General features: G+C 39.8%; 3 pseudogenes; all 3 read left to right on the top strand.

Annotated features, from left to right (window-relative positions):
- Positions 1–1,426: 1,426 nt before the first annotated feature.
- LOC101029327 (WD repeat-containing protein 89-like) lies at positions 1,427–3,379 on the top strand (annotated as a pseudogene).
- Positions 3,380–10,823: 7,444 nt separating this feature from the next.
- LOC101029004 (prolyl 3-hydroxylase OGFOD1 pseudogene) lies at positions 10,824–12,068 on the top strand (annotated as a pseudogene).
- Positions 12,069–23,768: 11,700 nt separating this feature from the next.
- On the top strand, positions 23,769–24,480 carry LOC101030081 (mRNA turnover protein 4 homolog pseudogene; annotated as a pseudogene).
- The last annotated feature ends 3,384 nt before the right edge of the window (positions 24,481–27,864 follow it).

Below are 27,864 nucleotides of genomic sequence, written 5' to 3'. Positions count from 1 at the left end.
AGACATAAAAACTAGACCACAGAAACACAAAGCATTATTAGAGACTATTGTAACTATATGCCAACAAACTGGAAAACATAGAAGAAATGGATAAATTCCTAGACACATTCACCCCATCAAGATTGAACCATGAAGAAAGAAAACTGCAACAAACCAATAGTGAGTAACAAGACTGAAGCCATAATAAAAAGTTTTCTGTTGGAAGGAAGGAAGGAAGGAAGAAAAGAAGGAAGGAAGGAAGGAAGGGTCGGCCCAGGACAAAATCGCTTCACTGTTGAATTCTACCAAATGCTTAACAAAAAACTAATACCAATTTTTCCCAAACCCCTCAAAAAAATTGAAGTAAAGGGAATACGTCCAAACTTGCTCTATGAAGCCAGCATTACCCTGATACCAAAATCAGACAAGGACACAACAAAAAAAGAAAATGGTAGGTCAATATCACTGAATGAACACAGGTGCAAAAATCTTTAACAAAATACTAGCAAATTGAATTTAGCAACACATTAAAATGATTATTCACCATGGTCAAATGGGATCTATCCCAGAGGTACAAAGATGGTTCAACATATGCAAATCAATAAATGTGGTATATCACATTAACAGAACCAAGAACAAAAACTGTATTATCGTCTCAACACATACAGAAAAAGCATTCAATAAAACTCAGCATCCCTTTATGATAAAGCCTGTCATCAAACTGAGTATAAAAGGAACATACCTCAAAATAATATAGGCTATATATAACAAATCCACAGCTCATATGGTACTGAATAGGGAAAACTTGAAGGCCCTTCCTCCAACACATGGAACAAGTCAAAAAACATCCACTTTTACCCCTTTCTTTTTTTGAAACAGTCTCACTCTGTCACCTAGGCTGGAGTGCCATGGCACGATCTTGGCTAACTGCAACCTCCACCTCCTGGGTTCAAGTGATTCTCATGCCTCAGCCTCCTGAGTAGCTGAGATTACAGGCATGCACCACTGTGTCTGGTTAATTTTTATACTTTTAGTAAAGATGGGGTTTCACCATGTTGCCCAGGCTGGTCTTGAACTCCTGGCTTCAAACAGTCTGCCCACCTCGGCCTCCCAGAGTTCTGGGATTCCAGGTGTGACCCTCTGCACCTGGCTACTTTCACCATTTTTATTCAACATAATACTGTAAGTCCTGGCCAGAGCAATTAGGCAAGGAAAAGAAAGGACATCCAAATTGGAAAGAAATAAGTCGAATTAGCATTTTTCACAGATGACATGATCTTAACACTTAGAAAAATCTGAAGACTCCACCAAAAAACTATTAGAACCGTTAAATGAAAGTTACCAGGAAATATTTAAAAAGAAAGAAAGAAAGAAAAAGAACTGATAAACAAACTCAGTGAAGTTGCAGGATACAAAATCAACGTATGAAAATTAGTTGCAGTTACATATGCCAAGAGTGAACAATCTGAAAAAGAAATCAAGCAAGAAATGTGAGAGCCTGCATTTTCTCCAGTATTCATTCGGGGCCAGCTGCCAAGGTAACTGGCTGTCATAAGTAAAGTTGTGATGAACACAGTAAAGGTGTTTGTATGGACCTAAGTTGTCATTTCTCTTGAGTAAATATCTAAAAGTGGGATTGCTGGAATTACTGCTTTTGTATGCTATCATTTATACGGAAAAGACTGAGGAACAGTTTGCTAATCTGCCCATTGTTAAACTTTCCTCAGGAACCAAAGAACCCACTTACCTTCTTGGTATAAACATATCAAAGACTGTGCAAGCAGGAAAAGAAAACTTGGTTGCTGCTTTATATTCTTAATGGATTGATCAGAATATATGATACAAGAAGGTTAAATGCACTCCAAGAATTTAATGGATATCTTGGACTTACTGGAGTCAAATTTGCAAATTCCTGTGGCAGTATCTATTCAGAATGTACTGATGGCACTGAAAGAATATATGATACAGAAAGGTTAAATACACTCCAAGAATTTAATGGATATCTTGGACTTACTGGAGTCAAATTTGCAAATTCCTGTGGCAGTATCTATTCAGAATGTACTGATGGCACTGTTAAATGTTGGGAAGCTTGAGTAGCCAGTGAAAAACTTGTTCAGCCCTTCAAGGATTATTCTTCCAATATTTTTATCAGTTTTGATATTAACTGTAATGATAATATTATTTGTGATGGTACAGAAAAGTTGATAATGATGCATCTTTAGTGTTTGGGGATACAAGGATAAATTATCAGAACTTTTCTACAACTAAAGACCTGCTTGGTGTATATTAAGAGACACAGCAATGATGTCACTCAAGTACATTTCCATCCCAGCAATCCCAACATGGTAGTCTCAGGGTCATCCAATGGCCTGGTAAATGTGTTTTATATTAATGTTGATAATGAAGAGGAGGCACTGGTTACAGCCTGTAACTCAGTTTCGTCAGCAAGCTGTATCAGTTGGTCTGGGAAAGGTTACAGATTTACTGCATGACACGTGATAAAAGATTTTATCGGTGGGATCTTAATCATCTGGATACTGATGAACCAATTACATGTTTGAACATCCAGGATGTCAGATAAATGGTTAACAAGAAAAAAGATATTTTAGACTATTTGTTGGTGGTCTATATCATGAAAAGGTGAAGACATTGCTTGTTATTGGAAGAACAAACAAAGGAAGGATTCACTTGATGAACATCAGGATTGACCCACATGACTAGCCTTCAGGAACAGTATGCCTCTACAGTTCATTCTTTCTGTTGGGATGTGAGGCGTGATTCTTTGTTGACTGGAGGAGAAGATGTACATTTGTACTTTGGAAACCTGGAGCTATAGAGAAGATCTTTATAAAGAAAGAGAGCATGAAAATAGCATCCTCGGGCTGGGCGCAGTGGCTCTCACCTGTAATCCCGGCACTTTGGGAGGCCGAGGTGGGTGGATCACGAGGTCAAGAGATCAAGACCATCCTGGCCAACATGGTGAAACCCCGTCTCTACTAAAAATACAAAAATTAGCTGGGCGTGGTGGTGCACACCTGTAGTCCCAGCTACTCAGGAAGCTGAGGCAAGAGAATTGCTTGAACCCGGGAGGCAGAGGTTGCGGTGAGCCGAGATTGAGCCATTGCACTCCAGCCTGGTGCCTGGCGATAGACAGAGTCTGTCTCAAAAAAAGAAAAAGAAAAAGAAAAAGAAAATAGCATCCTCTGTGCAACAAATGCAAGTTCATAGTAATGAGTCTTCGAAGGAAAAAAACAGTGATAGTACATTGGCATTTTGTTTTGTACGTTTTATAGTTTCAAGTAATCATTCTTATTTACTACCCGTTGTAGACATGTTCAAAACTTTATGTACAAACAAGCCAGTTAGCAAACAGTCCTTGAAAACGTTGAGAATGGTTTAATTCAGGTTTTCACATATTCTAAAAAATTTTAAAGCTGGCCAGGCATGGTGGCTCGTGCCTGTAATCTCAGCACTTTGGGAGGCAGAGGCAGGCAGATACGGTCTCTATTAAAAAATACAAAAATTAGCTGGGCATGGTGGTGGGTGCCTGCAGTCCCAGCTACTCAGGAGGCTGAGGTAGGAAAATCGCTTGAACCCAGATGGCGGAGGTTGCAGTGAGCCGAAGTCATGCCACTGCACTCCAGCCTGGACAACAAAGTGAGACTTTGTCTAAAAAAAAAAAAAAAAAAAAAAAAAAAAATTAAAGCTACTAGTTAAGTATAAAATCATTAAGTTGAAAGTTAATTTTCTCATTTAAAAAATCCAACTGTTGAGTTACTAAATGTTAGGTTTAAAGAAATAGCTCTGATAAGGACTTTTTAGAAGTAGATACCTGGTAAAATTTAATAAAACAGGTGGTTGGCTGCATTTTTAAGCCCAATTTTTTATATTTTAAATTATATTCATTGTATATAACACCAGTCAGGCTATATTCTTCATTTGAGAAGACTCTATATGCTTAATACACCTAATCTATTATGTTGGAGTATTTAAATGTAAGTGTTTTAATGAGCCTAAATAGAATTAAACCTTTTTAGAAATAAAATGATAGTCATCTATCTAAAATGAGAAAAATACATTTAGTAAATATTTGCATCTTTCATATTGTAGTAAATAGTAAACAGATGTTTTGCTGATGAAAAGGAAGTTATCTTGCCAAACTGAGATTCAAAGTGAAATACAAAAATGAAAATATTTATAATAGGACTTGATTTGGAGAAATTCCTATTCTTCCTGTTGTCCAAACCATGACTCTCAAGATAACCTGGACTACTTTCTTCCCTCTTCTCCTAACCAGTTATTCACCAAGTCCTATGCCATTTCACCTCCTAACATCTGTCAGCTCCCCTTTTGTTTTTACCTCCCCACTATTACCTAAGAGATTTTCACTATTTCTCACCTAGATTGCAGACTCTGTCTCTAGTCTGCTTTAGTGTATCCTTCTTGTTGCTTCTAGGCTAACCATAAAAAAACAGATCTGATGGGGGTGGGGAAGTGGGGGTAAGAAACAAAACCATCCGACGATCACTCATGTGGCTGAAATGCTTCTGTACATTGATATTTTGATGGAGCACTACATAAACATCAAAAATTATGTTTTTCAGAATCTCTAAAATATAAGTCAATGCTATGCAGTAAATATAAAAACTAGTTTGAAAAATTTCCCTGAGAAATTACACTCATAAAACAATTGTGTTCATAAAACATAAAACAGTAGCAAAATAATAGGGCTCTTTAAAATTAAAAATATTTAAAATTCAAAAGTAATTAATAGTATTGGAAAATGTGGGTGACAAAATATTCCTAAAAGTAGAACTCAAAGTGACAGAAAGTGAGAGAAAAGATAAAAGTCACAGAATATAAATCTATGGGTCTAAAACCAGACTAACAGTTTTAGAAAGTGAAAAAAAAAATTTTAAGTTAAAAAATGAGAGCAGTGGGTTATTAGAAATAACATAAGTGGCTGATATGGTTAGTCTGTGTACCCACCCAAATCTCATCTTTAATTGGAATTCCCATAATTCTCACATCTAGGGAGACACCTGGTGGGAGGTGATTGAATCATGGGGGCAGTCCCCCCCTGCTGTTCTCATGATAGTGAGTGAGTTCTCGTGAGAGCTAATGGCTTTATAAAGGGCTCTTCCCCCTTTCCTCCTCACTTTTTCTACTTCCTGCCACGCAGTGAAGAAGGTGCCTTGCTTCCCCTTTGCATTCTCCCATGATTTTAAGTTTCCTGAGGCCTCCCCAGCCATGCTGAACTGTGAGAAAATTAAACCTCTTTCCTTTATAAATTAGAAAAAAAAAGAAATCTCATTTACAGTAGCTACAAAGAATAAAAAATACCTAGGAATCAATTTAACTAAAGAAGTAAAAGATCTATATATGGACAACTATTAAAAAACTGATGAGAGATTGAAGAGGATACAAAAAAATTGAAAAATATTTCATGTTCATGAATTGGAAGAGCATTACTAAAATGACAATACTACCCAAAGCCATTTACAGATTCAGTGTGATCTCTATTAGTGGTATTCTTCACAGAAATAGAAAAAGGAATCCTAAAATGTATATAGAAGCAAAAAAAGCCCAGAATCTCCAAAGCAATCATGATCAAAAAGAGCAAAGCAGGAGGCATCATACCACCTGACTTCAGAGTAAATAGACAACCTATAGAATAGGACAAATATTTGCAATCTATGAATCTGACAATGGTCTAATATCCAACATCTACAAAGAACTTAAACAAATTTACAAGAAAAAAACATTAAAAAGTGGGCAAAGTACATGAACAGACACTTTTCAAAAGATGACATACATGCAGCCAACAAGCATATGGAAAAAAAAAAAAGCTCAGTATCATTGATCATTAGAGAAATGCAAATCAAAACCACAATGAGATACCACCTCACACCAGTCAGAATGGTTATTACTAAAAACTCAAAATATAACAGATGCTGGTGAGGATGTGGAGAAAAGGGAATGCTTATACACTGTTGGTGGGAGTGTAAATCAGTGCAACCATTGTGGAAAGCAGTATGGTGATTCCTCAAAGAGGTGAAAACAGAACTATCATTCAACCCAGCAATCCCACTACTAGGTATATACCTAAAAGAATATAAACTGTTCTGTCATAAAGACACATGCGTGCATATGTTTATTGCAGCACAATTTACAATAGCTAAGACATGGAATCAACCTAAATGTCCATCAATGGTAGACTGGATAAAGAAAATATGGTGTACATACACCATGAAATGCTATGTAACCATAAAAAAGAATGAGATGGTGTTCTTTGCAGGATCATGAATGGAGCTGGAGGACATTATCCTTAACTAACAAATGCAGGAACAGAAAACCAAATACCATTATGTTTTCACTTATAAGGGGTAGCTAAATGATGAGAACACTTGGACACAAAGAGGGGAACAACAGACACTGGAACCTACCTGAAGGTGTATGGTGGGAGGAGAGAGAGGAGTAGAATAAGTAACTATTGGATAGTAAGCTTAGTACTGGGGTCATGAAATAATCTGTACAACAAACCCCTGTGACATGAGTTTATGCATACAACAAACCTGCACATGTACTGCTGAACCTAAAATAAAAGTTTATAAAAGACCATGGGCAAAAGTTCTGAGAAGACATTTCTCAAAAGAAGACAAACAAATGGCCATCAGGTATAGGAAAAAAATGCTCAACATCACAAATTATCAGAGAAATGCAAATAAAACTACAAATTTCACCCCAGTTAAAATGACTTTTATCAAACAGACAGGCAATAACAGATGTTAATATGAGGAGAAAGGGCAACCTTTGTACACTATTGGTGGGAAAGCAAATTAGTATAGCCACTATCCAGAATGGTAGAGAGGTTCCTCAAAAACTACAAATAGAACTACTATATGATCCAGTAATGCCACTACTGGGTATATATCCAAAAGAAAGGAAATAAGATATTGAAAATATATCTACACTCTCATGTTAATTGTAGCACTAGTCACAATAGCCAAAATATGGAACCAAACTAAGGGCTCATCATTGAATGAACTAATAAAGAAAATGTATCATATATCTGATTATATTTTTATATAGAACTTATATTTTTATAATATAAAAAGAATAAAATCTTGTCACTTGCAGCAACATGGATAGAACTGGAGGTCATTATATTAAGTGAAAAAGAAAGAAAGAAAAGAAAACAAAGAACTTTAACAACACTGTAGACCAATTGAGCCTAATAAACACATACAAAACACTCCACCCAACAACAGCAGAATACACATTCTTCTCACATGTACACAGAACAGCCTCCAGGATAGATCAAAGGTTATGCCACAAAAGAAATTCTTAACAAATTTAAGAAGATCGAAGTCATACAAAGTATCTTTCTAAACCACAATGGAATGAAACTGAAAACTAATAGCAGTAGGACAAGGAGAAATTTCCCAAATACGAGGAAATTAAACAACATACTCTGAACAACTGGCGGATCAAAGAAGAACCACAAAGGAAGTTACAAAATATCTTGAGAAAAATGACAATAAAAACAACATAACAAAACTTATGGAAGGTAGTAAAAGCAGTACTAAGAAAAAAATTTACAGCGCAGAACACATACATTAAGAAATAAAACAGATCTCAAATCAATAACCTAATTTTACACTTGAAGAAATTACAAAAAGAAAAACAAAAAACAAAGTTAGCAGGAGGAAGAAAATCATAAATATTAGAGGAGAAATAAATGAAATCAAGAATAGAAAAACAATAGAAAAAACAACAAAACTGGGTTGTATTTTAAAAATAGAAAAAAAAACAACAAAATGAGTTGAATTTTTTGAGATCAAGAAAATTGACAAATTCTTAGCTAGACTAAGAAAAAAGAGAAAAGACTCAAATTAGAAAAACACAGAAGTGAAATAGAAGATATTACAACGAATGCCATGGAAATTAAAATGATCATGAGACTACCATGAACGATTGTACACAACAAATTGGATAATGTAGAAGGGATGACTGAATTCCTAGAAACATACAACCTACCAAGACTGAATCAGGAAGAAACTTTTGAAAAAACCTGAACAGACCTACAACTAGTAAGCAACTAGAAGAGTCAGTAATCAACAATCTCCCAACAAAGAAAAGCCCAGGACCAGATGGCTTCAGACAAGAATCCTACCAATCATTTAACGAAGAGTTAGCACCAATCCTTCTCAAACTCATCCAAAAAATTGAAGATGAGAGAATACTTCCAGATTCATTTTACATGGGCAGAACTATCCTGATACCAAAACCAGACAAAGACACTACAAGAAAAGTAAACTACATTTTAATATCCCAGATAAATGTTGATGTAAAAATTCTTAACAAACATACTAGCAAACAGAATTCAATGACTCTTTATTTTTATTTTCTAGAGACAGGTTCTCATTCTGTCACCTAGGTTGGAGTGCAGTGTAACCTGCACTATCACAGTTCACTGTAACCTCAAACTTCTGGACTTAAGCAATCCTCCTGTCTGAGCCTCCCAAGTAGCTAGGACTACAGGTACATAATACCACACCTGGCTAATTTTTGGTAGAAATGGGGTCTTGCTATGTTGTCTAGAGTTGTCTCAAACTCCTAGCCTCAAGTTGACTCTTGCTCAGCTCCCCAAAGTGCTGGGATTACAGGTATGAACCACTGCACATGGCCTCAACAATACTTTAAAAGAATTATACACCATATGTTGGAAAAACTGGCTAGCCATGTGCAGAAAGCAGAAACTGGACCCCTTTCTGACATTTTACACTAAAATTAACTCCAGATGGATTGAAGACTTAAACATAAGGCCTAACACCATAAAAACCCTAGAAGAAAACCTAGGCAAAACCATTCAGGACATAGGCATAGGCAAGGACTTCGTGACCAAAACACCAAAAGCATTGACAACAAAAGCCAAAACTGACAAACGGGATCTAATTAAATGCCACAGCTTCTGCACAGCAAAAGAAACAATCGTTAGAGTGAACCGGAAACCAACAGAATGGGAAAAAATTTTTGCAACCTATCCATCTGACAAAGGGCTCATATCCAGAATCTACAAAGAACTAAAACAGATTTAAAAGAAAAAAACAAACCCATTCAAAAGTGGATAAAGGACATGAACAGATACTTTTCAAAAGAAGACGTACATGAGGCCAACAAACATATGAAAAAATGCTCATCATCACTGGTCATTAGAGAAATGCAAATCAAAACCACATTAAGATACCATCTCAGCCGGGAGCGGTGGCTCAAGCCTGTAATCCCAGCACTTTGGGAGGCCAAGGCAGATGGATCACGAGGTCAAGAGATCGAGACCATCCTGGTCAACATGGTGAAACCCCATCTCTACTAAAAACACAAAAAATTAGCTGGGCATGGTGGCGTGTGCCTGTAATTCCAGCTACTCAGGAGGCTGAGGCAGGAGAATTGCCTGAACCCAGGAGGCGGAGGTTGCGGTGAGCCGAGATCGCGCCATTGCACTCCAGCCTGGGCAACAAGAGCTAAATTCCGTCTCAAAAAAAAAAAAAAATACCATCTCATGCCAGTTAGAATGGCGATCATTAAAAAATCTGGAGACAACAGATGCTGGAGAGGATGTGGAGAAATAGGAACACTTTTACACTGTTGGTGGGAGTGTTCAACCATTGTGGAAGACAGTGTGGTGATTCCTCAAGGAACTAGAAATAGAAATTCCATTTGACCCAGCAATCCCATTACTGGGTATATATCCAAAGGATTATAAATTGTTCTGTTATAAAGACACATGTACATGTATGTTCATTGCAGCACTGTTTACAACAGCAAAGACCTGGAACAAACCCAAATGCCCATCAATGATAGATTGGACAAGGACAATGTGTCACATATACATCATGGAATACTATGCAGCCATAAAAAAGGATGAGTTCCTGTCCTTTGTAGGGACATGGATGAATCTAGAAATCATTCTCAGCAAACTGACGCAAGAAAAGAAAAACAAACACTGCATGTTCTCACTCATAGGCAGGTGTTGAACAATCAGAACACATGGGCACAGGAAAGGAAGCATCGCACACTGGGGTCTGTTGCGGGGGAACAGGGGAGGGACAGTGGGGTGCAGGGAAGTTGAGGAGGGATAACAGGGAGAAATGACAGATATAGGTAATAAAAGGATGGAGGCAGCAAACCACGTTGCCATGTATGTACCTATGCAACAATCCTGCATGATTTGCACGTGTACCCCAGAACCTCAAGTGCAATTATATATATATATATAATTTTATATAAATTATATATATATTTATATAAATATATATATATATATTTTAAAGAATTATACACCATGAGCAAGTGGAATTTATTTCTGAAATGCAAGGATGGCTCAACATATGAAAATCAATCAATGGGTACCTTGGGAGGGGATGAATGGGAATGGCCAGCAGAGCCTGACCCAGCCCAGTTGGGAAAAAAAGGGAAAGAAGAAGGTGACGGTAGAGTTTTCAGATGCTGTCATGGAGGAAACCTTGAAAAAGCAGGTAGCTGAAGCCTGGAGCCATAGGACACCATTCAGTCATGAAGCCATTGTCACGGACACGGATCACTTTCTTCACTGGATGATCCCAAACTTCATCCAAAGCCCAGACTTCTTGGAAGGGCTTCAGAAGGAACTTATGAATTTGGACTTTCATGAGAAGTATAATGGTTTATATGAATTCCAGCACTGTGATGATTTGAAGAAGAGAAGAGAGCCTAACATCTCTGCTTTAAGGAAAATTCTGTCTGAAGATTTTCAGTCCTGGCTTTCTGGTATTTCTAAAATTGGCCTGGAATCAACCATTAATATGTCCTATACTAAATATGAATTCACTGATGCCCTGCTGTGCCATGATGATAAGGTGGAAAGGGCACTGGCTCACCTTCATCCTGCACCTGTTTCCTTCCTGGGGCAGGAGCCTGGGGGGTACCCAGGACATGTACCACATTGATGAACACTTTCAGCTGAAGCGGATTGTCAAATCTTCTAACCCTTCATGGAACAAACTGGTTTTCTTTGAAGCATTTCCAATGTCCTTTCACCAGGTGTCTGAAGTCCTGTCTGAAGAAAAGTCGCATTTGTCTATAAGCCGCTGGTTTCATGAGCCTTCACTGACTAGGCCTCCCAACTCCTTTCAACCTCTCATACCTCAGATCCTTCACATCCCACAAGATTATGAAATTGTGTTTGATTGGATCAACGCTACTTAACTGTACATGAATTATCAAGTTCAAATTCAAGGAGAGTTTGAAGAAAGTTCTGAAATTCTCTTCAAGGAGTTTCTTAAGCCTGAGAAATTTGCAAAGGTCCGTGAGGCCTTGGAAAACAGAGATGTGGAATGGGGCAGCTGAGGTCTCCCTAACAAAAGGTTTTATAAGAAAGCTGAGGAGAGCAAGCTTCCAGATATATTAAAGGAGTGCATGAAGTTATTTTGCTCTGAGGCACTATTCTTGCTGCTCTCCAACTTCACAGGCCAGGCCTGAAGCTTCACTTCTTGGCCCCTTCAGAAGAGATGAGATTGATGACCAAAAAAAAAAAAAAAAAAAGGAAGAAGCAGCTTCTGCTGCTAATAGCGCTGAAGAAGGGACTAGCAATAGCCCTCCTGAGGCAGAGAATAATCAGGCAGCCATTAGCAACAACAGCCAGCAGAGTGATTACCAAATAGACCCAGAGCTGGAGGAAAATCAAACAAAGAAGGAATCAAGTGTTCCCACATGCCAGGGGAAGCTGAGGCATTGGAAGACCAGTCACTACAATTTAATTCATGACCATAGCAAGGCTGAATTTGCCCTAGACTTAATTCTCTACTGTGGCTGTGAAGGCTGGAAGCCAGAATATGGTGGTTTTTCTTACATTGTCAAAGGTGAAAATGAAGAGCTGCTAACGGTGAATCCAGGAAACAATTATTTGGCACTGACCTGCAGAGGTAGAGAGACTCTGAAATTTGCCAAGCATATTAACTGCTAAATTAATATACCAAAGCCTGGAACGAAAGAAAACCTTCCCAAACAGGACAGGTTTCTGGGACTTTTCATTCATCTATTATGAATGACAGCACTGGGCAAAGCTAAAAATATCATGACCCTTCATCAGTACTGGGAAGTCTGGAAGAGCTAAGCCTGGAGTGAAGGAGAGCTACATGGTAGCTTGCCTGACAGTGTTCTTAAAACTGATTGTACTTTAATAAGACTCATAATGATTGTCCTCAACCTAGACCTTGAGCTTGGAGCTATGTACTTACCTCTTTCCATTCCATTTTTAAAAAGAAAATCAATGTAGTACATCAGATTAACAAAATGAAGGACAAAAACCACACGACCATTTCAACTGATACAGAAAAAGGCATTTTATTAAATTCAACATCTTTTCAAAATAAAAAAAAATCACTCAACAGACTAGAAATAGAAAGAAATTACTTAAAAATAATAATGGATGTATATGAAAAGCCCACAGTGAACACCCTATTCAATGGTGAAAAAATGAAACTTTCCTCTAAGATCAGAAACAAGGCAAGGATGCCTACTCTTTTTCTGTTTGTTTGTTTTATTATACTTTAAGGTTTGGGGTACATGTGCAGAACATGCAGGTTTGTTACATAGGTATACACGTGCCATGATGGTTGGCTGCATCCATCACCCCATCATCTACATTAGGTATTTCTCCTAATGCTATCCCTCCCCTAGCTCCCACCCACTGACAGGTCCTGGTGAGTGATGTCTCCCTTGCTGTACCAATGTGTTTTCATTGTTCAACTCCCACTTATGAGTGAGAACATGCAGTGTTTGGTTTTCTGTTCTTGTGTCAGTTTGCTGAGAATGATGGCTTCCAGCTTCATCCATGTCCCTACAAAGAACATGAACTCATCCTTTTATATGGCTGCATAGTATTCCATGGTGTATATGTGCCACATTTTCTTTATCCAGTCTATCATTGATGGGCATTTGGGTTGGTTCCAAGTCTTTGCTACTGTGAACAGTGCTGCAATAAACATACGTGTGCATGGGTGTTTATAATAGAATGATTTATAATTCTTTGGGTATATACCCAGTAATGGGGTTGTTGGGTCAAATGGCATTTCTAGTTCTAGATCCTTGAGGAATCCTCATACTGTCTTCCACAATGGTTGAATTAATTTACACTCTCACCAGCAGTGTAAAGGCTTTCCTATTTCTCCATGTCCTCTCCAGCATCTGTTGTCTCCTGACTTTTTGATGATCACTGTTCATTCTAACTGGTGTGAGATGGTATCTCATTGTGGTTTTGATTTGCATTTCTCTAATGACCAGTAATGATGAGCTTTTTTCCAAATGTTTGTTGGCTGCACAAATATCTCCTTTTGAGAAGTGTCTGTTCATATCTTTCACCCAGGTTTTCATGTTTTTTTTTTCCTGTAAATTTGTTTAAGTTCTTTGTAGATTCTGTATATTAGCCCTTTGACAGATGGGTAGATTGCAAAAATTTTATCCCATTCTGTAGGTTACCTGTTCACTCTGATGATAGTTTCTTTTGCTGTGCAGAAGCTCTTTAGTTTCATTAGATTCCATTTGTCTATTTTAGCTTTTGTTGTCATTGCTTTTGGTGTTTTAATCTTAAAGTCTTTGACTTCATGCCTCTGTCCTGGATGATATTGCCAAGGTTTTCTTCTGGGATTTTTATGGTTTTAGGTCTTATGTGTAAATCTTTAATCCACCTTGAATTAATTTTTGCATAACGTGTAAATTTCAGCTTTCTGCACATGGTTAGCCAGTTTTCCCAGCACTATTTATTAAATAGGGAATCCTTTCTCCATTTCTTTTTGTCAGGTTTATCAAAGATCAGATGGTTGTAGGTGTGTGCCATTATTTCTGAGGCCTCTGTTCTGTTCCATTGGTCTACATATCTGTTTTGGTACCAGTACTATGCTGTTTTGATTACTGTAGCCTTGTAGTATTGCTTGAAGTCAGGTAGTCAGATGCCTCCAGTTTGGAGTTTTTTGTTGTTTTGCTTAGGATTGTCTTGGCTATGTGGACTCTTTTTTGGTGCCATATGAAATTTAAGATGTTTTTTCCCAATTCTGTGAAGAAAGTCAATGGTAGCCTGATGGGGATAACATTGAATCCATAGAGTATGTTGGGCAGTATGGCCATTTTCATGATATTGATTCTTCCTAACCATGAGCATGGAATGTTTTTCCATTTGTTTGTGTCCTCTCTTATTTCCTTGAGCAGTGGTATGTAGTTCTGCTTGAAGAAGTCCTTCATAAGAGAGGCTTACTCTTACCAACTCATTCAACATAGTACTGAATGTCCTAGACAGAGCAAGTAAGCAAGAAAAAAAAAAAAGACATCCACATTGGAAAGGAAGAAGTAATTTCTATTCATAGATGATATGATCTTATATAAAGAAAATCCTAAAGATTTCACATTTTAAAAAACCCTGTTATAATGACTCAATGTATTCAGAAAATTTTCAGGACATAAAATCACAAGCAAAAGTCAGTTGTGTTTCTGCACATTAATGAATTATCAGAAAAAGAAATTTTAAAAATAATCCTATGTATAATAGCATCAAAAAGAATAAAGTATTTAGGAATAAATTTTTCCAAGGAAATGAAAGCTACACTGAAAACCACAAAATGTTGCTGAAGTAAATTAAAGAAGAAACAAATGAATGTAAAGACATCCATGTTCATGGATAGGAAGATTTATGTTGTTGAAATGTTCATACTACCTGATAAGGTTTGGATTTGTGTCTTTGCCCAAATCTCATGTCAAATTGTAATGCCCTATGTGGGAGGTGTGGCCTTGTCGGAGGTGACTGGATCATGGGGTCTGTTTCTCATGAATGATTCAGCACCATTTCTCTTGGTACAGTCTTCAAAATAGTGACTTAATTCTCATGAGATCTGGGTGTTTAAAAGTGTGTAGCACCTCCACTGCCTTGCTTCTGCTCCTACCATCTTAGATGCCTTGCTTCCCCATTCCCTTCCACCATGATTGTAAACTTTCTAAGGCCTCCCCAGAAAGAGAAGCCATTATGCTTCCTGTGTAGCCTGCAGAACTGTGAGCCAGTTAAGCCTCTTGTCTTTATAAATTACTCAGTCTCAGATTTTTCTTTATAGCAACATGAGAATGGCCTAATACACTAAAGCAATCTACAGATTCCATGCAATCCCTATCAAAATCCCAATGGCATTTTTGAAGAAATATTTTTAAAAATCCACAAAATCTGAAAGAACCCCAAATAGCCAAAGCAATCCTATAGGGGAAAAAAAGCTGGAGGCCTTACACATTCTGATTTCAAAACATATTGCAAAGCTATAGTGATCAAAACTGTATGATACTGGCATAAAGACAGAATAGAGTCCAGAAATAAACCCTCACATATATTGTCAAATAATCTTTGACAAGGCTACACAGCAGGGAAAAGATAATCTCCTCAGCAAATGTTGTTGGGAAAACAGGATATCCACATGCAAAAGAATGAATTTCAGCCGGGAGCGGTGGCTCAAGCCTGTAATCCCAGCACTTTGGGAGGCTGAGGCGGGTGGATCACGAGGTCGAGAGATCGAGACCATCCTGGTCAACATGGTGAAACCCTGTCTCTACTAAAAGTGCAAAAAATTAGCTGGGCGTGGTGGCGCGTGCCTGTAATCCCAGCTACTCAGGAGGCTGAGGCAGGAGAATTGCCTGAACCCAGGAGGCGGAGGTTGCGGTGAGCCGAGATCGCGCCATTGCACTCCAGCCTGGGTAACAAGGGCGAAACTCCGTCTCAAAAAAAAAAAAAAAAAAAGAATGAATTTCAGCTCTTACCTTATGCCACATACAGAAATTACCTCAAAATGGACTAAATGCTAAATGTAAGATCCCAAACTGTAAAACTCTGAAAGGAAAAGGAAAAAAGTTTCGTGGTACTGGTGTTAGCAATGCTTTCTTGACTATGACACCAAAAGCACAGACAACAAAAGTAGAAAATAGACAAATGGGACTATGTCAAACATAAAAACTGTGTGACAAAGGAAACAATCAACATAGTGAAAAGGCAACCCACAGAAGGAAAGAAAATACTTGCACATCGCTTATCTGATAACACATTAATATTCAGAATTTATAAAGAACTCCTACAACTCAACAAAAACAAAAAAAATAAGCTGATTATGAACTAGGTAAAGGACTTTAATAGACATTTTTCCAAAGAAGATATACGAATTGTCCCCAAACATATGAAAAGATGTTCAACAGCATCATTAATCACCAGGGAAATAAAAATAACAACTGCAATGGGATATCACCTCACACCCATTAGGATGATCACTATACAAAATTAAAAATAAACAAACTAAAAAAAAAAAAAAAAGTTTTCCTGAGGGATATGGAGAAATTGGAAACCTTCTGCATTGCTGCTGGGAATAAAAACAGTGAATGTCTTAGTCCATTTTGTGTGGACTCAGGAATACCTGAGGTTGGGTAATTTATAAAGAGAAAAAGTTTATTTGATTCACAATTCTGGATGGCGGGAAAGTGCAAGGTTGGGCACCTGCATCTGCTGAGGGCCTCAGGATGCATCTGCTTCAACTGCGGAAGTTGAAGAACAGTCAGCATGTGCAGAGATCATGTGGTGAGAGAGGAAGCAATAGGACAAATGACACCAAGCCATTCATGATGGATCTGCCCCCATCACCCAAACACTTTTCACTAGCCTCGCCTCCCAACACTACCACATTGAGGATTAAATTTCAACACGATATTTGATGGGAACAAACAAACCATATCCAAACCATAGCAGTGTAGCTGCTATGGAAAACAGTATGGAGATTCCTCAAACAATTAAAAGTGGAATTAATATACAATCCAGCAATTTCAATTCTGGGTGTAGATCCTAAAGAACTGAACACAGATCTTGAAGAGCTAACTGCACACTCCGTTCATATTAGCACTATTCACAAAAGTCAAGAGGTAGAAGCAGCCTAAACGTCTGCCAATGGATGGTTGGATAGAGGGATGAACAAAATGTGGTGCATACATACATAATAACAGAATATTATTCTACCTTCACAAAGAAGAAAATTCGGTCATGGACAAATCTCGATGGTACACTAAGTGAAATAAGCCAGTCTCTCTCACACACACACACACAAATGCCATAGAATTTCATTTATATGACATATCGAAAGTAGTCAAACTTTTTTTTTTTTTTTTTTTTTTTTTTTTTTTTTTTTTTTAGATGAAGTCTCGCTCTGTAGCCCAGGCTGGAGTGCAGTGGTGTCATCTCGGCTCACTGCAACCTCCACCTCCCCGGTCCTGGTTCAAGCAATTCTCCTACCTCAGCCTCCCAAGTAGCTGGGATTACAGGCACGAGCTACAGTGCCCAGATAATTTTTATATTTTTTAGTAGAGACGTGGTTTCACCATGTTGGCCAGTCTGGTCTTGAACTTCTGACCTCGTGATCCACCCACCTCGGCCTCCCAAAGTACTGGGATTACATGCAGGAGCCACCACACCCGGCCAAAAGTAGTCAAACTTTTTAAAAACAAAGTAAAGTAATGGTTGCCAGGGGCTGGGAAAAGAAGTAAAGGAGAGTTTTTCTTCAATGGGTCTAGCATTTCAGTTTTACAAGATGAAAATTTCTAGAAGTCTGATGCACACAAGGTACTTATAGTGAACACTACTGAACTGTGTGCTTAGAAATGGTTACGGTGACAAAATTTGTGTTATGTGTTTTTGTCCACAATTTTAAAAAAAGAAGTTCTGTGATGACATAGACCATTACCATATCTCCAGAGTCTAACACAGGTCTGGCACATAATAGGTGTGAACTAAATACTTGCTAAATGAAGGAACTCATTACTATAAAGCCTATGGTCTTCATTATTGTGGAATATTCTCTTTCTAAAATAGTAATAACCATCCTACATATATAAATTGTTATTTATAGGGTGAGGGAGGGAACAGGGCACTGGAAACAATGTATGGAATTTAGACTAATTGGAATGTACCTTCCTTTGTTTTTTATTTAGATTCCTTTGTTTTAGATTTGATGTTAGAACCATGTAAAAATTTTACATAATAATTATAAATCAATATTAAATAAAAAATTTAAAAGCAATCCACAAAAATAAAAACAAAACAAATGTAACTAACTCCATTGAGTTATGGCTTAATATCACATGGAAAGAAATTATTTCCAATGAATTTAGATTCATCATATACCCTGTAGAGATGTATAAGTACATTATTAAAATGGATATGGATAAAAAGCTTTGCAAACGTATCTTTAACTCCTTTTAGTAATCATATTGTGAATATTTATATACCAATATTATTATCATTACTAGAGACAGGGTCTCACTCTGTCACCCAGGCTGGGGTGCAGTGCCTCAGTCACGGCTCACTGCAGCCTTGATGTCAGGCGATTCTCCCACCTCAGCCTCCCAAGTAGCTGGGACCACGGGTGTGCGCCACCGTGCCTAGTTAATTTTTGTATTTTTTGTAGAGATATGGTCTCACCATGTTGCCCAGGCTGGTCTTGAACTCCTGGGCTCAAGTGATCTGCCTGCCTCCATCTCCCAAAATGCTGAGATTATAGGTGTGAGCCACTGTACCCAGTTTTATACCAATATTATTAATGATATTACCAATAATAATATTATTGGTATTATTTCAATGTTTTCATGAATATTAGGATAAAGAAAAATATTTATACTGTGTCATTAGGAGCCAAGGTTTCCAGCATAAGAGAGTGAGGAATATAAAAATTTAAAAATTGAGCACGAACCCTTTAAGACTAAATTTGGATTGGGAATATTAGAATAACCTCATGATGTACTTTCTTTAAGGAATAATTTCCTGGCTCTGACATTTGAAAAATAGTAAAACCCATGTTAACCCAGAAGCAAAGAGCCTCTACATGAAAAGGAAACAGAGCTGCCTCCATATATGCTGCCTCCAGACCTGAGCAAGCCTGCCCAGAGGCTGGGACATCCTGGCATCCCAGAAAGCAAGGGGAACAGCAGCAATCACTGTGCATCTCAGGAAGGGCAGACACCTGCTCGAAGGGGTTCCTCAGGCCAAAATGTGACCATTGGACACTAAAAAGAATAACTCTTTTAAAAAGAATATCCACAAAGGATTGAAACATATTTAATACGTCTATATTCATGACATCATAATAATCCTAAAACAAATGAGCAAAACCACAATTCATCATTTATCTTTGGATAATGCTAAGAAACCAATTCTGTTTCTTTCTGAAACTTGTAAATAAAATTCAACATGAGATTTGGGCAGGGTCAAATAGCCAAACTGTGTCATTAATCTTCAAAATAGGATGGTTATTACTGTTTTAGAAACAGAACATTCCACAATAATGAAGACCATAAGCTTTATAGTTATGAATTCCTTCATTTAGCAAGTATTTAGTTCACACTTACTATGTGCCAGACCTGTGTTAGACTCTGGAGATATGGTAATGGTCTACATCACCATAGAACTTCTTTTTTAAAAATTGTGGATAAAAACATATAACATAAATTTTGCCACCTTAACCATTTCTAGGCTCACAGTTCAGTAGTGTTCACTGTGAGTACCTGCGTGCATCAGACTTCTAGAAATTTTCATCTTGTAAAACTGAAACTCTAGACCCATTGAAGAAAAACTCTCCTTTCCCCCTTTTCCTAGCACCTGGCAACCATTACTTTACTTTGTTTTTAAAAGTTTGACTGCTTTCAATACCTCATATAAATGGAATCCTATGGCATTTTTCTTTTTAAATGTTTAAAAACATTCACTGTTTTTATTCCCAGCAGCAATGCACAGGTTTTCAATGTCTCCATATCCTCAGCAAAACTTTTTTGTTTGTTTTTTTTTTTTTAGTATGTTTGTTTATTTTTAATTTTGTATAGTGATCATCCTAATGGGTGTGAGGTGATATCCCACTGTGGTTTTTATTTTTATTTCCCTGGTGATTAATGATGCTGTTGAACATCTTTTCATATGTTTGTGAGCAATTTGTGTATCTTCTTTGGAAAAATGTCTATTAAAGTCCTTTACTTTATAATCAGCCTATTTTTTTTTCTTTGTTTTTGTTGAGTTGTAGGAGTTCTTTATAAATTCTGAATATTAATGTGTTATCAGATAAGCGATGTGCAAGTATTTTCTTTCCTTCTGTGGGTTGCCTTTTCACTATGTTGATTGTTTCCTTTGTCACACAGTTTTTATGTTTGACATAGTCCCATTTGTCTATTTTCTACTTTTGTTGTCTGTGCTTTTGGTGTCATAGTCAAGAAAGCATTGCTACTATCAGTACCATGAAACTTTTTTCCTTTTCCTTTCAGAGTTTTACAGTTTGGGATCTTACATTTAGGATTTAGTCCATTTTGAGGTAATTTCTGTATGTAGCATAAGGTAAGAGCTGAAATTCATTCTTTTGCATGTGGATATCCTGTTTTCCCAACAACATTTGCTGAGGAGATTATCTTTTCCCTGCTGTGCAGCCTTGTCAAAGATTATTTGACAATATATGTGAGGGCTTATTTCTGGACTCTATTCTGTCTTTATGCCAGTATCATACAGTTTTGATCACTATAGCTTTGCAATATGTTTTGAAATCAGAATGTGTAAGGCCTCCAGCTTTTTTTCCCCTATAAAATTGCTTTGGCTATTTGGGGTCCTTTCAGATTTTGAAGATGGACTGTAAGTAGAATAACATGTCACTCCTTTGATCATGTTACATTTTACAGCAAAAGAGGGATCATCAAGGGTGAGTCTGATCTATTCAGATGAACCCTTTGAAGTCTGGAGTTTGATGTCCTCCACTGCTGTGAAGATAGCATGCCCAGTCAGCTCTTCATATTCATGGTTCCAAATGCATGGATTAAACTGACTGCTTACCAAAAATACAGTATTTGTGGAAAGCAGAACCCATGGATCTGGAGAACGGATGCTTCCTTTTCCTACCCACAGGTTCTGCATGACAGACTTCAGGTCGGGAGAACCTACTGATTTTGCTATCTGCACAGGTGTCATGACCAATACCTCATAGATACTGACCGAGACAGGATGCATCTATGTTGTGATTTGCTGAAGAAACTGAGAAACCTCTAGGAGGAGGCAGGGACTCTTGGATGATGGCCAAAAAGGAATTGATTGCTGCCAACTATTTAATGAGTTTGGAAGAGGATTTCAAGTTGTACATGAGAATGTAGCTGACTAGCACCTTGACTTTAGCTTCCTAAGACCATGAGCAGAAAACCCGCCAGGCAGTGCTGGCATCTGATCTACAGAACTGTGAGCAAAAGGCAGGCATTGCTTTCAGCCACTTAGTTTGTGGTCATTTTGAAACCTGACCAATTGTCCCATAAAACTGATGTTTATCATCTCTTTTGAATATACATATAAATTGAGCCTCTCAGCCTTAAAACTTGAGAAAGCTACATTTGTCTTATCTGAGTTCCTTTCTCAGGAAACTGATCATCCATACTCTCAGGTAGTATCAAGGAGCTGAAACTTACAAGTTCACAGCCTCTGGACAATGAGAGTCCTCATGTTTACCTGACCTCACCCCTTACCCCCTCACCCCTCATGATTGCCTACCACCTGCTGCCTGCTGACCAACTCTTCTCCCTTGTTCCTCCCTAATTACTATTTTTCCACATGTAGTTACATTTTCTCCCCCTGCTATATAAATCCCTAATTTTAGATAGTCAGAGAGATGGACTTGAGACTGAGCTCCCATCTCCTCAGCTATAGCACCTGATTAAAGCCTTCTTCCCTGGCAATACTGGTTGTCTTGATGATTGGCTTTCTGTGCTGTGAGCAGCAGGACCTAGACTGAACCCCTGGTGTTTTGGTAACTGTTTGTTATGCAACAATAGAAAACTAATATAGGGGGTACAAACACAATATATATTTGTTTATCTGTATACACTTGTCTGTCCCCTGCTAGATTTTTTTTTTTTTTTTTTTTTTTAGGCAGGGTCTTGCTCTCACCCACACTGGAGTTCAGGGGTTTGATCCAGGTTAATTGCAGCCTCCACCTCCTGGACTCAATCAATCCTCTGATCCCAGCCTCCCAAGTAGCTGGGACTACAGGAGTGCACCACTAGGCCTGGCTTAATCATGTATTTTTTGTAGATATGGGGTTTTGCTCAGCTTGCCAACCTGTTGCCCAGGTTGGTCTGAAACTCCTGGCCTCAAGCAATCCACCTGCCTCAGGCTCCCGATGTGCTAGGATTATGGGCATGAGCCACCATGCCTGGCCTCCATTTCTAATAAGAGGAAATGTGCTTCACATACTGGTCAGCAATTTGGCTTTTTCACTTAATAATATGGCTTACATTTTTATATCAAAACACAGACCTACTCATTCTATTTCACATGTGTGCAGCATTGAGTTGCATGAACCATGATGTGTGTCAGCTGTCCTCCCAAGCAGCACTGAGGCCACTGCTGTTGTGTTGTCTGTGCACACTGCACTGCAGTGAAGCCCTTGGAAGCCATGCCTGTACTCCCTTGTGTGTTTACACAGGAGGGACTCTGAAAAGGGAGCTCCTACTGTACTTGTCTGGTGGAAGTTGAGCTTCCTAGTTCCATTCAGTTCCTGGTATCCAGACTCGTATAATCTGCTTTGATGCTATCCACTGCTCTGTGTCTTGTGGCTCAGTGAAAAAGAAATGGGACTCTTGAGCCAACAAGAAGAGTCAGGGCTGGCTGGGTGGAGAGCGGGTGTGGGTCTTGCATCCTTCCTCCTTCCAGAAGGAGGTGGCTGCTGTAGAGATGGCCTGAGCAGGGTGACCAAGTTGATGAAGGCCTCCAAAAGGTTTCTAGCACATCTTGGTGTTGAACTGCTCTACTGAGGACGTTACATGGGCTTAAGGCTTCAATTTCCTCCATCCAGAAAAGATGGACATCTCTAATACTAAATAAGTGTGCCTGGGATGAGCAGGGCCTCTCTTAGAACCAGGGGCCATCTGGCCAAGTGTGTTGTGAAATTGAAGTGTTAATGCCCAATGAGGGCCAAGTCAGGCAGGTGAGCCAACAATGGTGACCTCTCTTTTCCAAACCCCTAAGGGGCCCACTGGGTTCACATGGGCCTGCAAGTCTGCACCAACCTCAGTGATGGCCCTGGAGGCAGCCCGTGTGTCAGGGAAACGTCAGGGACATGGCGGCTACTCACTGTAAGAATAGAGAGGTCCTGGGAGCCTAGGCAGCCGGCGCATCTGATAGAAGCCTAGAACCTGAGCCATTCCTTCATTTCCTGGTGGAGACCTGCCAGGCACCTTCCACCATTGAACACTTTGCTAGGTTTTGACTGTTTGGTTGTTTAGTAGGAAAAAAAGAAAAACAGACAAACATAAATACATAAATAAATAAATAAATAAACACAGTCCGAGGAACTGGGTATCCGTTGGCGAGCAGAAAAAAACCCTGCCCTCACTGTTTCATTCTGCAACACAGAACCTCCAGCACTTTGGGAGCTCAGGAGTTCTTGACCAAATTAACCAGGTGTGGTGGCATGCACCTGTGATCCCAACTACTTAAGAAGGGGAGGTGGGAGGATCACTTGAACTTGGAAGGCGGAGGTTGCAGTGAGCAGAGATTGAGCCATTGGACTCCGGCCTGGGTGACAGCAAGACAACCCTGTCAAATAAAATAAAAGTAAACATACACAAAAATAGAGGAGAAAGAATATAAAGCCCTATATATCCAACCCCTGCCATCAATAATTACCAGTGCTGGGGCTGCACCGTGTTCCACCATACATGGCTTCAGCACAATGCCGAAATCCAAGCATGACAAGAAAGTCCCTAACCAAAATTTGCAAGAAAGGCTTGGGATTGAAACAGAACCTGATAGAAGAGATCCAGAAATGTGTGGACACCTACAAGTACCTTTTCATTTCTCTGTGACCAACATGAGGAACAGCAAGCTGAAGGTCATACGGAATACCTGGAAGCACGGCTGGATGTTCTTTGGCAAAAACAAGGTGATGATGGTGACCTTGGGCCGGAGCCCCTTGGGTGAGTGCAAAGGCAACCTGCAGCAGGTCAGTAAAGGTTGAGGTGTGAAGCAGATCTCCTGTTCTCCAACCGCAGGAGGGAGTGGTGAATGAGTGGTTCATGGAATACACGGAAACGGTCTACGGCCGAGCTGGTAACAAAGCAGCTTTCACCGTGAGCCTAGACCCAGGACCTCTGAAGCAGTTCCCCACTCCATGAAGCCAGCTGAGGACAGCCGGGCCTGCCCACCGCCTTTGAGAGAAGTGTGGTTACCCTGCTGTCTGACTGTGAGGTGTGCACGGAGGGCGATGTGCTGGCCCCAGAGCAGGCTCACGTTCTGAGTCTTTCTGGGTATGAGATGGCTGAATTTAAGATGACCATCAAATACATGTGGATGCACAGTCGGGAAGAGTCCAGCAGATGGAAGAAGACCTGCCAGAGAGCGTGTCCAGCTCAGCAGAAGAATCAGAGTCTGGCGATGATGACTGAAAGGGACTCAGGATTGAAGGTCTCCTGGAAACTTCTGGATCTCACTGGACCACACAGAACTACCGACACCCCTCTAGAGAGAGCAGCTCTTTATTTGGCTGTCAATAGGAAGTGATGGGCACTCACTGTTCCTATAAAGAATAAAGCTTTGCAGGATGTCAAATAAAATTTAAAAAAAATAATAACCAATGTTGTTCAGTTTTGCTTCATATATTATCCACCTTCCAGCTTTTGTCTATTGCTTTGCTAGAGTATTTAAAGGAAATCCCAGAAGACAGAACATCATTTCATCTGTAAATGATTCTTTGTATTCCATCAACATAAGGACATTTAATTAATTAATTAATTAATTAATTTAGTAGAGGCGGGGTCTCACTGTGACCCAGGCTGGAGTGCAATGGCCATCATGGCTTGCTGCAGCCTCAGCCCCCGAGTAGCTGTTTTAAAATTTTCTGTAGAGTTGAGGTCTTGCTATGTTGCCCAGGCTGGTCTCAAACTCCTGGGCTCACACAATTCTCCTGTCTCAGCCTCCCAAAGTGCTGGGATTACAGGCCTGGACCACCTGCTCAGCCAAGAAATATTTTTAAAATTATCATTATCACATCCAACAAAATTAACAGTACACCCTTCACAGCTAACCTCTTGTCAATCTTTCAATTTCTCTTGTCTCAAAATATCTTTTGCCAGGTGGTTTGTTAGAGTCAGGATTCAGACAAGGCCTTTGTGGTGGCTTCTGTTGTGTCCCCAAGTGCCTTTTGACCTGGACTCCCTCTTTGGTGACTTCCGGTCTTGTGCTGCAGCTGCTGTGTGCTAAGTGCCTCTCCTTGCCCCCTCAATCAGCACCTGAAACGACACTGAAAATTGCACACACATGGAGTCCAGGGGTTGAGAGGTGACCCTGTCTTCTTTCTGCCTTGAACATTGGACACCTGTGTGTTGAAGCAGTCAGGCTGACCACAAAGCAAGACGCACAGGCACCCACACCAGCGAAAGTGGCGGCAGCTCAGTGCATGGATTCACAGCCGGCTGCACCTCAGTGCTTGTGCCCGCAGCTCTCCAGGGGCACCGCTTTCTGCCCCTGCCCCGCCAACTCCCACCAAACAACCAAATGAGCAAAACCAAAACAGAACATAGCACTTCCAAGGGGCAGATTCTAATCCAGGGCAGCCTAGTTTTGCCTCTTGAGGTACAAGAGCAGGGATTCATGAGACCCCAAGGATGTGGCGTCCGCCTGGAGGCGGGGAACCTAAGGCCGTGGTGGACTTTCTACACCGAAATTGAAATGAAAACTCTAACTTTCCATACCTAAGTAACAAAAGGATCAGAGGCTACTCCCTTTGCATACCCCCAACCAGACTGATTGCCCCAGATTCTGTGTTTGCATAGAAGAGCAACTTTGTAACTTCACCTTAGCCCCCTACTCTCTCTCTCTCTCTCTCTCGCTCTCGCTCTAGCTCTCTCTCTCTCGATCTCTCTCTCCCCTCTCTCATGTCTATCTCTGTCTCTCCATCTCTCTTTTTTAAATAATCTTTATTTATTTATTTTATTTTACTTTATTTTATTGCATTTTAGGATTTGGGGTACATGTGAAGAACATGCAAGATTGTTGCATAGGTACACACATGGCAGTGTGATTTGCTGCCTTCCTCCCCCTCACCTATATCTGGCATTTCTCCCCATGCCATCCCCCTCCAAATCCACACCCCGCACTGTCCCTCCCCTATTTCCCTCCAACAGACACCAGTGTGTGCTGCTCCCCTCCCTGTGTCCATGTGTTCTCATTGTTCAACACCCACCTATGAGTGAGAACATGTGGTGTTTGATTTTCTGTTCTTGTGTCAGTTTGCTGAAAATGATGGCTTCCAGGTTCATCCATGTCCCTACAAAGGACATAAACTCATCGTTTTTGATGGCTGCATAATATTCCATGGTGTATATGTGCCACATTTTCCCTGTCCAGTCTATCATCGACGGGCATTTGGGTTGGTTCCAGGTCTTTGCTATTGTAAACTGTGCTGCAATGAATATTTGTGTGCATGTGTCCTTATAGTAGAATGATTTATAATCCTTTGGATATATACCCAGTATTGGGATTGCTGGGTCAAATGGAATTTCTATTTCTAGGTCCTTGAGGAATCACCACACTGTCTTCTACAATGGTGGAACTAATTTACACTCCCACCAACAGTGTAAAATTGTTCCTATTTCTCCACATCCTCTCCGGCATCTGTTGTCTCCAGATTTTTTAATGATCACCATTCTAACTGGCGTGAGATGGTATCTCAATGTAGTTTTGATTTGCATTTCTCTAATGACCAGTGATGATGAGCATTTTTTCATATGTTTGTCCATCTCTCTTTTTAAACGGAGTTTTGCTCTTGTTGCCCATGCTGGAGTGCAATTATGCGATCTTCACTCACCGCAACTTCTGCCTTCTGGGTTCAAGCGATTTTCCTGCCTCGGCCTCCTCAATAACTGGGATTACAGGCATGAGCCACCATGCCCGACTTTTTTTTTTTTTTTTTTTTTTTTTTTTTTTTTTTTTTAAGTAGAGACAGGCTTTCTCCATGTTGGTCAGACTGGTCTCCAACTCCTGACCTCAGGTGATCTGCCGGCCTCAGCCTCCCAAAGTGATGGGATTACAGGCCTGAGCCACCATGCCCGCTCCACCTTAGCCTCTTAACCTTAGCTTTTTGCAACCAATCAGATGTTTGCACAGGAGTGTGACCTTTGTAACTCCACTTCAGCCTCTGGGTTGGCTGCTTTCCGCAACCAGTCAAACTGATCGCGGGCCACCAGTTTACTCACACGAGGGAAGCACTGAGTGGCCAATGGGAAACCTCTAGCCGGTATTTGGACCGAGAAGATTCTGTATAGTAGACCTTGAGCCTGCTCAGGCCGCTTCCACACTGTGGAGTGTACTTTCTCTTTCTTTGCTTCCACCTTTCCTTGCTTTGCTGCACGTTTTTTCCAATTCTTTGTTCATGACGCCAAGAACCGACAACTTGCAGTAAGGACCCTCTACCGGTGACACAAACTCTTCCCTTGTATGACCTCATTTGATGTTCACCACCTACAAGGTGAGGGCTAGTGTAAGATATAGCGAGTTTCTCTTCTCTTATTCTTTAATTCTCCATTGTAAACGTTAACTTCCTTGCAGTTTCAGTGAACCACCTTTTCCACCAGTTCTAATCATTAGTTCACATCTGTTCCTCCAGTCCCCTGCTCTGTCCCGACTCATCCCAGCCACCTGCTCGGGCCACCTGCTTTGACCTAGGTCACCCTGGCTACGTGCTCTGACCTGTCCCGTAACTGTCCTTCCCAACAAACTAACCATCCCACCACTCCGGCTGGTACCCCTGCTCCCTTTAAGATAGCCAACTG

The sequence above is a fragment of the Saimiri boliviensis genome, chromosome 13 (assembly GCF_048565385.1).
Source record: "Saimiri boliviensis isolate mSaiBol1 chromosome 13, mSaiBol1.pri, whole genome shotgun sequence".
NCBI lineage: Eukaryota > Metazoa > Chordata > Mammalia > Primates > Cebidae > Saimiri > Saimiri boliviensis.
Note: the sequence above shows the minus strand (reverse complement) of the source record. Positions and strands in the feature narration are given on the sequence as shown.